This window comes from Canis lupus, chromosome 37 (genome assembly GCF_011100685.1).
Source record: "Canis lupus familiaris isolate Mischka breed German Shepherd chromosome 37, alternate assembly UU_Cfam_GSD_1.0, whole genome shotgun sequence".
Taxonomy (NCBI): Eukaryota; Metazoa; Chordata; class Mammalia; order Carnivora; family Canidae; genus Canis; species Canis lupus.
Window position 1 is genome coordinate 18,846,256 of NC_049258.1, and position 11,813 is coordinate 18,858,068.

Here is an 11,813-nt window from a genome sequence, read left to right on the forward strand (position 1 = left end):
ATCACAATTAATACTTTTGCAAATTGACTTTTGTGTATCTCACCACTAGCCTATGAGCTCCAGAGCAGCCGAAGATATGTCTGTTTTATACAGCATTGATTTTTATTCCCAGTCTCATGTTAGAGTTTAGTTAACACATCTACAAGATGAGTGTGTCTGTGTGTGTGTCTATGTGTGTGTGTCTATGTGTGTGTGTCTATGTGTGTGTGTGTCTATGTGTGTGTGTCTATGTGTGTGTGTGTCTATGTGTGTGTGTCTATGTGTGTGTGTGTGTAGATGGAGAAGAAATCAAAGCTAACGGCAAAGATGGAATAAGAATTAACCTTTATGATTTAAAATCTTAATAAATTATTTTCCCTTTTTCCTTATCACCATCATCATCATCATCATCACCTACTAATATTCACTGAATGCTTGCAATGTGCCAGGCATTAACCTAAGGACTTTACATGCATTAATCAATGCATTTTTTTTCATTAATCAATGCATTATCTCATTTGTCTCATTTTTTTCTTAGTAGAAACTGAATCCCATCAAAGAGAAGACAGCAGGATGGAGTTGTAAATTCAGATCCAAAATTGTCTGATTCCTGAGCCCGAGGCCATATTCTCTCCCGATTCCGCAGGCCTAATATAACTTACCTTCTCTTGGGAACTGTCTCTAGCTTTACCCATGAAAATCAGTGCATGTTTAATCATCTTTCTGATGCCATGAGCTAGTACTTTTGTTTAGCACTTCTTATTTCTCTTTTATTGAGGTGAATTATTTATGACTCACTTTCCTCTTTTTTAAATTTAAATTCAATTAAGCAACATACAGTACATCATTGGTTTCAGATGTAGTGTTCAACAATTGATCAATTGTATATAACACACAGTGCTCATCACATCATGTGCCCTCCTTAATGCCCATCACTCAATTATCCTGTCCCCCCCACCCACCTCCCCTCCAGCAATCCTCAGTTTGTTTCCTGAGCTAAGAGACTCTCATGGTTTGTCTCCCTCTCTGATTTCTTCCCAGTTTTCCCTTCCTTCCCCCATGATCTTCTGTGCTATTTCTTATATTCTATATGTGAGTGAAACTGTATGATAATTGTCTTTCTCCAATTGACTTATTTCACTCAGCATAATACCTTCCAATTCTGTCCATGTCAATGTAAATAGTAAGTATTCATTCTTTCTGATGGCTGAGTAAAATTTCATTGTATATAGACCACATCTTCTTCATCCATTCATCTGTCAATGGACATCTTGGCTCCTTCCACAGTTTGGCTCTTGTGGACATTGCTGCTATGAATATTGACTTACCTTCCTCTTTAAAGTAGTTACCAAGTCTTGTTCCTCTCTGTATCACTATGCAGTGCCTTAATAGTGACTTAAACACTATTAGTGACTAGTGAATAGTGACTTAAACATGACAGATGGTCAAAAATATTAAACTATTATATAACCATGTTGATCAAACTGAGATTGAGTATGGAAAATTGTGATTATGATATTATATTATTATGACCCCATATTCCTGGGGTCAATTACCAGAAAATTGCCGTTGAATCAGATTGAAATAAAGCGATAAAGCACAAAGCATCATGTTTTTGTAAAGGTCCTCATGTGATCCTAAGCGTATCAAATTTGGAGGCCTCACTGCAATTTGACAGGACCCTACCATCCTGAGAGTTGAGACTGTACCATCAGCTCCATTACATGGGGCTACCATGGGGCCATGCGGCTGTGATCCTGGGTCATGAATCACTATGTTTCCATGAAATTCAATAGATTCTAGAGACTAAGGCAGAAACCACTTCCAAGCCTGGGCTATTTGTTTCCCAGTGGCTAAGTTACTCTCTGTTCTATTTGTGAATTAGGAAGTTTATAGTTCGAATCAGAGATAGAACTAAACATAATATAAAGATTTCGTTAATATATTCTATTTCCCAAATTTGAAATTATTCTAGAGATACTATGTAGTGGTGCATTCTCTTTAAACAATGTTCTTTTAAAATCCAAAGGTTAGCTTACACTAATTAGCCTTGTAATTCTAACTTTAAGTAATGTTCCATAGCATCTGATCCAGCTGTCAGTGTCCCTTTACCAGAGTCTATCACTCTTAGTGAAATCAATCCATAAGGACTATGTCCCAATACAATATGAAAATACAAAATTTCATTCTCTTAAAGTTCTTAGAAGTGATACTTTATGCATAGTATTACTTTTCTAATTGCTAACTTTCTAACTGTTGCTATAAAAAGAATGGCCACAAACTTAGTGACTTACAATAGCATATATTTATTTTCTTATGGTATGGAAGGTAAGAAATCCTAAAACAAGTCTCATGGAGTTAAAATCTTGGTGTCAGCAGGGCTGTGTTCCTTCTGGAGGCTCCAAGGAAGAATTTGTTCCTTGCCTTTTCTATCTTCCAGAGGCTCCTATATTCCTTGGCTCGTGATCCCCTTCCACCAATGGCATTACTATGACTCTGCTTCTATCACCATGTCTCCTTCTCTCTAATTATACCCTCCTGCCTGTAAACCTTTCTGCCTGTAATTTACAAGGACCCTTGTGATTTCATTGGGTCCATCTAGATAATCCAGGATCATCTCCTTATCCCCAAAATCCTTAGTCATATCTTCAAAGTCCCTTTTACCTTTTAAAGTAAAATTTTCACAGATTCTGGGGGTTAGGTATGGACATCATTGTCCTATCTCAAATCATATCTCAATTGTAGACTCACTGATGCCTGAAACCTCAAATAAAACACAAGAAAATGTAGTTGTCAATTTATTACATTCAATAATGTTTTTTTCAAAAATGCATAGATGAAATAGATGTGAATGATGCTATGATATTTTGATTTATAATAAAAATATATATTTGGTCTTTATCCCTGTTTCTGGCATAAAACGTCTAAATACCTTGAAATGTTCTAAGTGATAAGAGCTATAAAAATATCTTGATATTCATAAAGGATCCCTTGCAACCACACCTGAGTGTATAATGAGATGACTTTGGTAAAGCACCTAAGGATAGTGGCTGGTTGCCAGTCATGTGATTGGAGCGTTGGAACTTTTAAGTCCCACTTCCTTGACCTAAGGAGATGGAAAGGTAAGGGGATGACTGGAAGTTGAATCAGTCACCAATGGCCGATGATTCTATCAATATTGCCTAGGTAATAAAGTCTCCATAGAAACCCAAAGGATAAGGATTGGAATGCTTCAGGGTTGATGAACATGGAGAGATTGGGGGACAGTGGAGAGATTGGGGAACAATGGTGCTCTCAGCATGGAAGTTTAGCACCTTTCCCATATACCTCGTCATGTGCATCTCTTTCATCTGAACATTCCTAAGTTATATCCTTTTTTCCCTTTTTTTTCTAAACTTTTCTTCCATTCTTTCTTTCTTTTTTTTTTATCCATCACCCACTTACCTCATCACCCATATCCCTCTCCCCTCCAGCGATCCTCAGTTTGTTTCCTATGATTAAGAGTCTCTTATGATTTGTCTTATATCATTTAATAATGAACCAGTAACCTGGTAAGTAAAATGTTTGTCTGACTTGTGGGAGCCATTCTAACAAATTCATGGAACCTAAGGACGAGGATCACTGGAACCTCTGATTGATAGTGGCCAGTCAGAAGCACAGAGTTGCAAGAGACTTGCAACTGGTGCCTGAAGGGGCAGTGAGGGAGGCAGTCTTATACCAATGAGTCCTCTAATTGCAGTATTGGATGATATGTCTAAGTAGATGGTGTCAGAATTGAGTTGAATATAGGACATCAAGGTGTCCAAGTCATGCTTGATGGCATAGAAAAAACCTCCATACATTGGAACTGAGTGCAGGTATTAGGTAGACAGATAGACACACCCGTACAAGTGCACACACACACACACACACACACACACAAACACACAGGGTTTACAAGTTGGCCAGATCGACTTAAACTAGTAAATCGCATAGGGTGTTAAGGGGCTAGAAAAGTCTTGATCAAGATGACTGAAAACTTCAGTTGAAACTAAAGAAGTCTCATGAGAGCTTCTCTCTGTGCAACGTACTTCTCCCTACCTAGGCGAGGGCTCCTAACTCCATACATGTACACTCTAATTTCATTAATATTAACAAAATTACCTTTTATATACATTTGCTTTTTATTATTTAAAGCACAGTTTCTTTAAGAATAGGTGTGGAGGACAGAAATGTATCTCCTAATTTGTCAGGTAACTAAAGATCATTGAAAAGAAATCAAGAGTCACTGAGAAAAAAAACCACTTTAAAAAAATTTTTGTATCCTCAATTGGCTGTGACTAGAATTTTATACTTGTAGTATTTTCCCTGTTTGTTTTGTTTGTTTGCTTTTTCATCAAGGGTGGATAGGAAAGGCCCAGATGTCATCAGGCTTGCAATTTCTATAAACATTCCTCCTTTTCTCCCCTTTAACTTCAATTTTCTTTTCCTTATTTTATAGAAGAAAATAATATTTTGAGAAACAGTAAAGCAGAGTTATCCTCTAATCTTTGTATAAATCTTAGGGACATAAGTTCTTAAAGAAGGCAATTAATGTCCTGAATTTCACTCAACAACATACAACAAATGCTCACTGAAGTTGACTTGATTTAACTAAAACAAGAAACTGTTTATTGCTTGATTACTTATCCATTTTATATTATAAGAGACAGAGCTTGAGGTTTTTGTTTTTTTGTTTTTCTTTTTCTAGACCGAAGCATGTTGTGGAAATTTACAGAAGAGCCTCTGAAAAGCAGAGTATCCATCATTCTGACAAGTTCTAAACCCACAGCCTGTTTTCTGGTGAACATGTAAAGATCAGCCTTCCTGTGAGAGTTAACATTTCTATAATGTTTCTTGCTAGAAGAGTATGCTTATTAAATTGATAACAGAGAGTAACAACATTTTAAACCAGTCAATTTTCTATCTGCCTCATCAGAGTAGCCATTGTCCCTCGGCTTCCACCTCCTCAGACACCCCCACCACCTTACATTTATTAATTTTGGCCCAGGATTGATGTTAACTGGTATGTAGTACTTTCCATTCTCACAATGACTGAAAATGCAAAGCAAATCCCATCTTTCACAAATTGGTGATTGCAGAAGCTTTTTTTGGAAAGCTCCAAAATATGCAGTTTATTCTGCATTTGGAATTTCCTGTGGTTAAATATATATTAATTAATAATTATTAATATATAAATAATATATATTTATATATAAATATATATTTATAATGAATTGTATCTGAATCATTGTTTCTGTATGGTAATTTTTATCAAGCAAAATTCATTGGCGAAAAATCTAAGGTGGGTCCATGTGTAGCACTCCACTTTTGCTGATCTGTTCCAAACTGCTTCTCTTTCAAATCATTGATTTCCTTTGTCTTTTAAAACATTACTGTATTTTCAAAGAACCAACACAGCTTTTCCTTCCCTAATCAAGACATCTAGTACCTATTTTATTTACCCACAACTCTAGGATTTATGAATATATGCTAGGAAGTCATTGCATTTAACTGAACTTTGAACTCCCACTTAAAATATGCTCATCTTTGGGAAATGTGATTTTTTTCTGGGAATTCTATTAAAGAAACATTACTTGAAATTCTTCTACGCACATGAAAAAGTACTTCATCATTTTCATACTCATATATAAAAATTTTTAAACATCAGAACAACAAAATGAAGAGTTCTCGGTGTTAATGACCAATCCCTTTGCCCCCTTGTCACCTGCAAGAACGCAGGCTATGGCCCAGGCCAGCCATGACCACTTTGCAGTTGAGTTCAGCAGGAGCATACTGGAAAATTAGTTTTCACAAAGATATTCATCCCTATTAAGAATGTCCCATCCATGACAATAGACTTTGGAAATCTTTGTTACAAAATATACCACATATTGGCTTCCTCTGAAGGTACATAACAGCTCAGATATTCATCTTCCCAAGAAGAGAAAAACATGTTACATAGTGCTGGCAGGATAAGTTTTCATTTGTTTGTTTGCTTTTTTTTAGCAAATTATGATTGCATGTAACAGACATAAGCAAGATGTTATGCTTTTCCTAGGAAACTAATCCACCATCCTAAGTTATTACAATCTGCTACATTTTAAGACTTATTTTTGAATTGTAAGGTGTAACGTGAATATTCATTTGTCATAAAGTATTTTCAGTAGTTGAATCTTGATATGATATTTTGCAAGGTAACTCAAGCCTAATAATGTTTCTATTTTTTTTTTTTTTTGATGATTTGATTGCTTCTTGTGTTTTGTGCAACTACAGCTAGGACTTTGGGGTATCTACCCCTAACTTACATTACATTAACTTACATTTAAGCACTGGAGTAAAGATGATGCCAAAATTTGTCAATGATATATGTGGTACACAGGATTGTTGTTATGCACTTTTTTTTAAAAAAAATATTTTATTTATTTATTCATGAGAGACACAGATAGAGAGAGAGAGAGAGAGAGAGAGGCAGAGACACAGGCAGAGGGAGAAGCAGGCTCCATGCAGGGAGCCCAATATGGGACTCGATTTGGGGTCTCTAGGATCAGGCCCTGGGCTGAAGGTGGTGCTAAACCCCTGAGCCACCTGGACTGCCCCAGCATTCCAGTTTTTTTTTTTCTTATCGCTCAAAAGAAGCATAATCCAAGAACAATCACCATGTGCATGTGATATATGTGCATGTGATATATATATATATATATATATATATATGAGACACAGAAATACATATTTGTTTATTTGTATTTAACCTAGTTGAATAATAGTGTAAACACCAGCATTCACTAGAATACCAACTAGTAGCTTCCAGAATCTGATGTGAATGTTTGTCAAACATTAACCAGGAGTATTTTTTTGACTTGTACACCAAAACCTGATATTATTTACACATTTTTTTTTATTAAATATAGGTTAGTAAGGTGTTTCACTCTTATTACTAACAGAGAGAAGTTCGCTATCTGATTTTCCAGAGCATCTTGGGAAAAAAATATCAGTAACAATAAATTCATCAACTGATTTGTTCAAAATCCAACCATGAGTTAAAAACAACAGCAAACGTCAAACTTTTGAACTTTCAGTCCTATCAAATATAAACACAATTATTGTCTGAATAGAGCTAATAAAGACAAAACTACAATCTGTCCATTTTGGGTGGTGAAAAAAAAACACATCAAAAGTTAATGAATTCACCATTTTTAGAGGTTAGATTCAAAGGCTAATCATGATAATCCCTTGAAATTTGCCACTAAAATGAACTGCTGCCTCTTAGGCTGCAAAGTATAAAGCTTGCTTTTTTTTTTTTTTTTTTTTACCTATTAGAGACATTTCCAGAAGGAATTAAAGCATCTGACTTTACATTTTAAAATCTAGATCCTTTTCTGTCAGGGATGCAAAATAGAAATTCCAAGGCTATTACAATAGAGGATAGAGGCTAGAACTCAGTTTGAGCTCCACTCCATGAGAATGAAGTGCTCAGGGGTGTTTAGGGGCTTCGGCGGAAGTGGAGGTGGAGGTGGAAAGAGTGGAAATCATGTGTGATTGTTAGTTGACCTTACCTAGAGGAAAAGTAGACTTTATCTTCATGACCCGAGGTAACTTTATAACTTGGAGCAAGAGGGTCCACTGAAATCAGGCTACTACTCAGAAACGCCACTAGCTTACTGATTTCAACAGGTTGGTTCCCAGATCTTTGAAAAAGACAGTCCAGAGTTGTATATCTGGCAAGAGGGTTTTAAAAAGATTCCCATCTCAAGGGGGCAGAAAAAGAATTTGCAGTGGCAAGTTTTCTAAAGGAGACACTAGAGAAAGGGAAGTTAGGGATCTAGAGGAAGGAAGAAATTTGGCCACACTGAGGAATATTCAGGATATCTTGGTCATATCTCACCTTCAAAAAACTAAAACAAAATAGCATTATGTTCACATTTTCTTAGAAACTCTCTTACAAAGAGAGTATCAAGCAGCTGGAAAAAGATGTTTAGCCACTCTGTTTTTTGTTGCATTGCCTAGAATTCTCTAACCAAACCTGTGTTTTCCAAGGGCCAAGGCCTTGGGTCCAGGGGAGGGGTAAACATAAAGAGGGTGGGTTAGCATGAACTTGAGCTGGACATGGATGATGTTGGGTCAAGCCTTAAAAGAAAGGATGGGTTGCGTGAGGGCTCAGTGGAGGTTGCAGCTCCTGGAGGATGAGGTTCATTTTCAGGCAATTACTCTGAAGTACGGAGTTCACTGAGCTGCAGCTGGGGTAATTGTGTTAAAGGTTAAACTGAACAGGAATCAAAAGGCGGAAATCTAAACCAGAGCAAATAAAGTATGAGAGGAAAATGGCTAATAGTAAGCCCTTTACTGTTTTCTAAAAACCACTGATCTCTACCTATATTGATGCATTTCTTTAAACATTTCCAATTTTAAAATCACCTATTACTCCAATAGGTAGCAACTTCTCTGGGCTTTTTCCCTAAAAGTAAAACAAAGGATTGAACTGTCTAGTCATCTCAAAGAATGATTTGGGGATCGTCGACTTTTACATCACCTGGGTTGCTGGTTAAAAAATGACTAGTCCTACAGAGACTGTGCTGCAGCAGATGCAGAGCAGTGGGGGATGAGAAGCAGGGCAGTGAAAGGGAGCCCAGGGGAATGAGGAAAGAACCATTAAAAAGAAAAAAAAAAAAGAAAAAGAAAAAAAGTAAATACTAGAGTAGATTGCGGAAAAAGTAAATTTTTACCAAGCTAAAGCTTGAGAACTGCCAAATGTATAAGCAATGTGCATGCTGTCACAGGTTTAGTCTAAAATAGGTGGGAAAAAACCTGATGCAAATAAAACTCTTTATCATTTTGAAGTATTTTAAAAACACTGATGATTAATGTTTTCCACTAAAATTTGTACTGGCCCGGTTTTTTCAGTGAAGTAGTAACTGGTTTGTAAGAATTCAAGAACTAGAAGTTAAAAAAAAAACATAAGATATGAGAATGGCAAAAACCATTAAATATCCTTCTGCCCAATCAACTTAATTAGCTCTGAATTTCTAAAAGACCTGAGAAAAAAAGTAGCTTTCCATCTCGTGTGTCCTAATAAAGTAATTCTCCTAAAATATTATCTTTTTAATAACAGCAACCTGGGAACGTCTGCACTGTCATGAACATCTTAAGATGACTTACTTTGGGGACAGTCTTCTCTCCTAGAAGCTTGCTATAATCTTATAAATAAAATAATAGTATTTGTAATAAGGGAGGGATAGTGAAGAGGAAAATGCATGGAGCATTATGAGCCTGAGGCAGATTTAAATGGAATACCACAACTGAAATATTTGCTTGCCAGGAGGTTACACACAGGAATTAGAAGGTCAGAGAGAAAGAGAGGAAAGAAAAATGTGAAGGAATGAAGGCAAATTATTTCAATTTCCCCCATTACCAGCTCTTTGTCTAATGAGGTCTGGTTTACAAAAGATTTACCAAGAAATATGTTCATATTCAAAATGACTCTCTGCATATATAAGAATTGTAGTTGCTCTATTGAGAATAAAAAAGTATTTATTTAGTAAAAAAAAAGAACCACTATAATAATAGAGCATAATAGACAAACAGCAGTTGAAATAATTCAATAAATGATATGATTCTCTTCAAATTTAATCAAATCTCAAAAAAATTAATCAAATCTGTTTGTCTGACAATATACACTTGTAAATTTTGTAGTTAAAATGCTTTCACGTGCCACTTATTAGAATCTTTACACACTATAGTTATTCCCTTTGTGTGTGTGTGTGTGTGTGTTTTCCTTGTAAAACGTGTGTTAGTGAGGTCACATTTGATTCCAAGTGATGGAAGCACAACTTGAGTGGCTTGAGAAGCTTGAGAGGCAAGGGAAAAAGAAACCCCTACCAAGGGTGGCCACTTGGAGGGAAAAGTAGTTCCCCTGATGATACCAAGTTTGAATATTTTTAATGTACAATCTTAACTTTCACAACAATCCTGTGAGGCAGAAATAAAAGGAAGCTTTATATATGAGAAAACTGAGTAACTAGTAGCTTATCAATCTGGTTAATGTTGGAGGTTGAGCCTTCTGACAGCAGAAGGTATTTCCCTAACTGCTTACTGTTCTGTCTCCCACAGTTCCAGCCCCACCAACCCCAATTCCTTGGATTCTGGAAGGCTTTATGAACATACCCGGAGAGATCATCTCTAAATGTGTCATCAGCTAGTGCTTTATCCAGATTACATTCACAACTAATAGTGGAATTCATGTCAGCTCTTTACAGAAGTGAGAAGACATTTGCCTGATTCTGGATTTTCCGCCCTTGTCCTGACAGGAGGTAACCACAAAATGAAGCACAATTCAGTCTTTTCCCCCAGCATATAGTGCAAAAAAGTCACACATCTAGGCATTGATTTAGCTTTCAACTGGCATCTTCTAAACTAGATGTGAAAAAAGGGTTTAAATTCTTTGGGATGGCTGGCAAGACCCTAACTTCTTGCTTATTGATTTTTATGTTATTGTTTCTGGTTATGAATTGTGGATTTAAAAAAAAAAAAAAACTTTTATGGTGGCTAATAAAAGGGAAAGCCAGGAGAAAAATCCAGCCCCTATTCCACACCCCTCCCATTAGTTTCTTTTTTAAAAAATATAAATCTATAAAGAGAATTTAAAAAAATAGTATATATAAATCCAATTTGTGTCACAAAAAGGCATAAAGAAATTCCAAGATATAAGGACTCTGTATGATACAGCAAAAGGGAGAGACTCCATTTCTCCTGGAGACAGAGGGAAGGAAGAGAGGGCATTAACCTTTTCTTGGCTGAAAGGTATACTTGATGATCAATAATGAACTACATTCATTAGTCACTGAAAAAGGAAGGAGTAGTATTTTTTCTTTCATATATCCAGCCCATAATAAAGCATCAGGGCAGCCCCGGTGGCGCAGCGCTTTGGTGCCGCCTGCAGCCTGGGGTGTGATCCTGGAAACCCAGGATCGAGTCCCACATCGGGCTTCCTGCACGCAGCCTGCTTCTCCCTCCACCTGTGTCTCTGCCTCTCTCTTCGCTCTCTCTGAATGAATAAATAAATCTTAAAAAAAAAAAAAGCATCAGATTGCACAATTTGTTTTATTACATCACTGCAGGCAGCTGGAATATGAGGTGTTGAATTGGTGCTCCTTTGCAAGAATTACAGCTCATGTGTTGCTTTTATTATGGTTCATTGGTGTTCTAGGTCAATCTGAATATACAGCTTTAGCATTTTCAAATTCCAATTTGACAAATAGTGTCCTGAAAAGTTTGAGGATAGGGAGAAATCAAATTCTTTATATGAACACATTAAAAAATGGGCAGGTTTTATGCTTCATAGGAAATGCTAACTCCTAAAAATATTGTCTACTTAATAAATAACATTGAATAACATTGCCATTTAATTCAAAAACTTTAGGGTAATAGAGTCCTGAAGGACAAACACCATTGCCCCAGGACTTGATTTATGATTGGAAGGGGAGGTCTTCTAGCCTCCCTTCTATCAGTACATTAAAATTCTCAGAGACGCCATTTCTGATCTCATGGATAGCAGGGATCCAGTGGAAAGCAATCAAAAAAATAAAAGATTGGGAAGCACCATGAATGCAATGGATAATGGAATTACCAGCTGTATGATCTAGAAATTGAGATACTATTAGTGATCACTTGATATAAAAAATATGGGTGCACTAACATTTCCAAAATGAGCATTGTCATATTCCTTTGGGGAATTTTTTTTTTTTTGGTAGCAAATGGTTTATGCAGAGGAGAGGATACGTTAATTTAAACAGTTTTGTGCATTTTTTTAGTGTAGAATA

General features: G+C 36.3%; 1 long non-coding RNA gene across 1 annotated transcript; it reads left to right on the forward strand.

Annotated features, from left to right (window-relative positions):
- The first annotated feature begins 3,262 nt into the window (after window positions 1–3,262).
- Window positions 3,263–10,890, forward strand: LOC111094454. Its single transcript, XR_005384969.1, has 3 exons — window positions 3,263–3,530; window positions 4,709–4,826; window positions 10,105–10,890. It is a non-coding gene; the product is annotated as an uncharacterized LOC111094454 (long non-coding RNA).
- The last annotated feature ends 923 nt before the right edge of the window (window positions 10,891–11,813 follow it).